The following is a 6,000-nucleotide window of genomic DNA, read 5'->3' as shown; positions in this document are numbered from 1 at the left end:
GCCTGCTTCTCTCTACTGATAGCGTAGGGAACCAAAGGATCACAGTCAGATGCCTCTGGCAGATGGTGCCAACGCTCCCCTCGCCCCCACAACAGGGTACAAATCCTGGTCTCATCCAGTCACCTCGAGGAAGAATGGAGCAGGAGAATCCTCTGAGCCTGGCTGTCTTCTAACCTGGTGTCTCAGGGCTCGCTTCCAGGTGTCAGTGACTCTCTGCTGTGATTACTGCTACAAACATTGCTGGACATTGTAGCTGCTGGTACAGGCCCAGAGCAAAAGTTTGTCTAAAACCTCCTTGGGAATAGCTACTTTTGTTTGATGGGCTTTTTTCCAAGCCAGTTCTGCAAAGAGCAATTCTCACCACAAAATTACACCCTCTACCCACCTTGCCCTCCCCTCTGACAGTAGCTTCTTTCCTTCACAAAATACTTTTGATTTTCTGGACTCTTCCTGTTCACCTGTTTCATTTGTTTTCAATGAAGTAGGATTTTTATCCAATACGAATACGAATCTTCCAAATGAGTGTGATTTTTATAGGGAAATGGGAGAAGCAGCAGAATCCTAATAGATAGCAGCTCCTATGGGCAATACCGGCAATGTCAAAAGTTTAGTGGGGATAACACCAACAAAATTCACCTTGGCTAGAAGAGTTAGTGCAGTCACAGAATTAATTTGGTGAGAAGCTGAAGCCTGGCATGTCAACAGTAGATGGGGGCTGGAGGAGGAAGGGATCAAGTGAAGCGTTTCTTGCTAGGAGCTTGATCCAGAGCAGTGCTCACTAATGGGTTATCAGCGACTTTATCTTTGTGTTGACCATCTTTGTGCCATGTCTGATGTGTCACCAAGGAGGTAGGACAAGGAACCACCAGAGAAGCTGCTCACTGTGCTTTTTCTTCTCTTGGGCATGAGGAACAGCAGGCAGGACTTTAGTCTCAGACTATAAATCAGCACAGGACCCTGATGGGGACTGCAATACGTGGTCTTTTGGGCACAGGTGACAGAACCCCAGCAGCAGCAAAGCATAAAACCATTCCTCCTGCTGAAACCTGTAATCTATAACCCATTGATCTTATCAATGTTGGATCTTATCAATGTGTACAAATACCCGAAGTGTGGGAGACAGAGGGATTTGGCCAACCTCTTTTCAGTGCTCTGTGGGGACAGGACAAGGGGTGATGGCCAAAAAATGGAGCCCAGGCAGTTCTGCACCAACACGCGAAAGAACTTCTTTACAGGGAGGGTGATGGAGCACTGGGACAGGCTGCCCAGGGAGGTTGTGGGGTCTCCTTCTCTGGAGATATTCAAGGCCCATCTGGACGCCTACCTGGGCAGCCTGCTGTAGGGAACCTGCTTTGGCAGGGGGGGTGGACCTGGTGGTATCTGGAGGTCCCTTCCAACCCCTTCAATTCTGTGATTCTGTAAAAAAAAAACAAACTCTCCCCGCTGTGGGAGGATGGGGATGGGGGCCACCAGCCTACAGTGCTGAGACAAATCTCCAGCTGGAGCCAGAGCTGTATGAATCTGGCATGTGAAAACCAACTAGCTCCAATCGGAGCAACGTGGTCTGATCTCCTGGCTCTAGTACTGTCAAGGTCAGGAACTGCGGCACTGTTTTATCTTCTCAAGGCCACATGTGTTAAATTCACAGTGCGCTGGCACTAAGGAAGGGGCGATGGCTCGATACAACACAGCTGTCTGATATTGTGGAGAAACATCCTGTAACTCTCTGTGTCAAAGTGCTTGTGTTCCTGTTTCCAGGCAGAGGAAGTATTAATACATAATGAGCGAAGAAAATTGTTCTGTATTTAGTGGATACTAGCCCACAAATTAAAAGGGACTTTTAAATTTAATAATAAAAGATTATTTCCATTTTATTTATAAGGAAAAGAGGCTTCAGGGAATTATGCTATCTGCCACTCACCCAGATTTGTCAAGGAGGTGGAAAGAAAAACGTAAAAGCTTCAGGAAAAGTTTTCTGAGTGGAACAAAAAGGCAGAAATTAATGTTTGCTCCGAGGAAGAGGCAGCAGTGTGAGTTTAGTGGCCACCTATCTCGTGATGTACCAGCCAATTTGCCAGCATGCACATGCCAATCAATTGGCATAGCTCAGAGCCAGACACAGCCCTACCTCTCATGTGTCAAGTAGAAATACTTTAGGAGAGGGGATTTTATACAAGGGGAGACTTGTGTTGGGACAGCATGGTGCTGAATTTGTAGAAAATAATCTTTACCTGTTCTTCTGTCAAAAAAATAACTTGTCTCTGACACTTTGATTCATCTACCCTCTTACCGCCCCCCAAACCTCCAGATCTCCCCATTGCTCATCCATTAATTGAGCAAGACGTGCCTTGATGTGGAAGGTGCAGGCTGGTGGCAGGTCAAACCCAGCAGATGATTGCTGAGTGAACTCTGCAGCTTTTCTCTTATTAGGGACAATAATTTGGGTCTGTATCTGGCCATCAGTGCTCTTAAGGCAAGAGGATACTGAAGCTCACTGAGAACACTAAGCTGCTGTCAGATGTAGTAGGAGACAAATTGTATGATCAGCTTTTCAAAGGAAACCAGGCTAAAGTAACCTCTACAGTAACACCAGTCTCCTGCATTTAAAATTATTCTTCTGTTTTCATGAAGAATGAAAACTTCTGCACTACAGTAGCACTGCAGTAAACCAGTGCTGTTCATTACGAGGTAACTGTTTTATTGAGAGCTGAGCTTATTAGTCCTGGAAGATTCTCAATACGGCAATGGACTTATCAATTATCAATGCCCGTTGTAATGAACTAACCACATTAGTGATTTTTTAGAGTTCCATTTATTTTAAGCAGCTGACTGGCTAATTTATCTTTGCTTTCATTTTCACTTTTTCATTCTGCTTGTGTGAGAAACTTTTGCTTGGGTTTCGCAAGGCAGCAGGAAAGAATGTGTGCACACTGAATTTCCCCTCAATTCTCATCAGAGGCAAGGAAATCAAGTGTTTTCCTGATTTACAGCCTACTTAATCCCACTGACATTAATTTACTTAAATCTGGGTACATCACTTTTCCAATGAGATCTGTACAATGTGCAAAATTGGAGGGATTGGTTAGGTGCCTTTGAAATAATGGAGTTTAATGTATCACTAATTTTAAAACATGGCTACCTACATCTCTCCTTCATCAATGTTGATGCACTTAGTTCTGGAGGTAGACAAAAAAAAAGGTCATTTCTACCTAGTATATTATTTAAATTCCACTTTCTTTTTTTTTTTTTTTTTTTTCTTGTTTCAGTAGTACCTTTGTGCATGGCTTCTGTGCTATGATTCTTGACACATTCAGCCCTTGGAACCTGGGCACCTCAAGAGCTTTCACGGAGATGAACAGCATATATTTGGACACCTGAGGTAAAACAAAGATGTTTATATGAATTAATTGTGGCTGTGAAGTTTTTCAGGTTCTTCACGTTTTTCATGAAAATACAAATTTGGCTGTTGACAGGGGCACAAAGTTTCATTTGAATTGCTGAGGACGTAGCAGGGTCTGACTTGCAGGCCTGCTTAATCTCAGTCCTGTTTGAAGTTGATGGCTGGATTCTTACTGACTGCATTGGCACAGCGACTCTCAAGCACTGAGACTGGTGACAACTCATGACAGTCCATGAAGGCTTCACTTTCAGCTTTTGGATGGACAACTCTAATAAAACCGTGCAGGTTCAGGGCCACAACAGTACAAAATGGAATTCAGACACCATCTTTGCTCCCCAGTGCTCCCCAAATTGCAGAGCAGTGTAAATACATAACTGCACATCTTTTTGATACTAAAAGACCAAGTTCTTTCATTCAGTTCATATTAACATTGCTCAGTAGTCTAGGTCTGGATCAATCCATGCAAGTGAAATTACAGGGACATTAGGAAGATAAATCATGTTTATTACACAAATGCATAAGGCTGAGAAAGGAATAGGATCCCCCATGCAAGACACTGCACTCCCTGCTCTAAAAAAGCTCAGAGCTGGAGAAAAGCAGCTTAATTTACATATACAAAGTGAAGGTGGCAATGTGATAATAGTAGACATGTAGGCTATGTAAGTATGTTGGTGATGTGAGACTAGTTGTGAGAATATAAATGGAAAGAAAGGAGGATTGTTGGAGTAACAGTATCAGGAGGGGAGCAACAGCCAGTGAGCACGGGTGAAAGCTGAGCCAAAACTAGAATGGTTCTGGGGGTGGCTGTCACTCCTGCCTCTGCAGCTGCTCTGAACGGTTGCTTTTTTGACTTCTCAGACTCAGTACCCCCAGAAATGGGGTCTGCTGTCATTTTAGATGTGACCCAGAACATCTCTTGTTTGTTTATTTTTTCTTTCTGAAGTTTCTTTTTAGGTTGATTAAATGCATATTACATTTCCAGTAATGTATTGAAAATATTGCCCCAGATCTTTAAATTTAGGAACCCAAGTTAGGTATCTACAAGTTAATTAGAGCAAACCTAATGCTAGTTAAATCAAATGTGGCTGCCCACAACCTCGTGGATAATGTGACACAAAAAAAAAGAGACGTTTTGATGCCCCCTTGTTTCTTCACTACATCAGCTCTATGCCACCTCAGGATTTATCCTACACTGTGGGAGTTCTCATGTAACACATTGAGCTGTCTGTTTGTTTCTTCCATCTGCTCATATCTGCTAGAGGAGGGATTAGAATTCATCTTGAGGAATCCCCATTTTCTTTTTATAGCTCCACACTGATTTGCCATGGTTAGGGGTTCAGGTATGAGAAACATTACAGGCTGTGAACCACCTCCTGCTCAGCTTTACACCTACAGCTTCTTCTCATTCCCAACAGACTGACGTGTATCCAAGAGGACAGTTTGCTCCTGTTCAGGATATTAGATCTGCACAGCTTGATATTGCTCAGAAATAGTTCTGTACATTTTGGATGCCTGTTATTATGTTTAGGAGTCTCTTAGTAGGAAGACACAGGCTTTTGACAAAATAATAATTCTCCTCTTCATACCCTCAAGCCTACAGTTCCCCTTTCAGTTATGTCCAAACTTGACAGCTGGAACAGAAGAGCTCATCTATTTTCTTTGTATGGAGAGGTAATTTGTAGCTGCATTTTGCCCAAGATGCAGAATAAACCAAAAGGTGGTGCACTTTTTTTTTCTTTATTTCTTGGATCAGAAAAGATCTGTCCCACAAGAGGAAATAAAACAATGTCTGATCCTGCGAAGAAAACTGTAAGAGATAAGATATTATTTTAATAAATTTTAAAAAAAGATCCCATTGCTTAGAAACTTTAGGTATAGCTGATCCAGCTGGGGGTAGGAGAATGCCATAGATGAGCCCATCTCAGTGTCCCTTCCAGCTATGTTTTCTATGATAATATGATTGGGAAGAGGATAATTATCAGCAATATCCAGTGTGAACACAGGAGCAGATTTGGAGTGCTGCCTGATTACAAGGTATTTGTCTAACACTCATCGTCATTGTATGAGAATGCCTTAATTAGCACTGAAAACATTTAGTTACATAGACTATCTCTGGTAAAAATAGATTGTGCTGCTGATGTTTTTTACAGTGCATTAAATGCTAAGTATTTAAACCCACACAGGCACACTCAGGTGTCATCACCTGAGAACATTAGAATCTATAAATCCCTGATTTTCATTTGCAACTGAAATACTAAGAATCATTAATATGAATTGTTAATTTAAGCTATCAACCATACGACAGATTTCAACACAAGGTAAACATCTTCTTCTCAGTAAGGACAAATGATCACAAAGTGTGTTTTATCTACTCAAAAACAGATAATCAGCTTATAACCATTAAGAGGACAAATGATCCTGATCTATTTCTACAAAGGCAGATCCTGTTCTGGCTTCTGAGCAGCTGAGTAGGAGGTATGTATATAAAGATATAAAAAAAACAAACAGGAGACTAGATACCGGACATACAGAACAGATTCCTGTTTGGCTCATATGCTGATTTATATTCAGTTCTCAGTGCAGTTGAGATTATATTTTCC

This window comes from Anas platyrhynchos, chromosome 1 (assembly GCF_047663525.1).
Source record: "Anas platyrhynchos isolate ZD024472 breed Pekin duck chromosome 1, IASCAAS_PekinDuck_T2T, whole genome shotgun sequence".
NCBI lineage: Eukaryota > Metazoa > Chordata > Aves > Anseriformes > Anatidae > Anas > Anas platyrhynchos.
Note: the sequence above shows the minus strand (reverse complement) of the source record.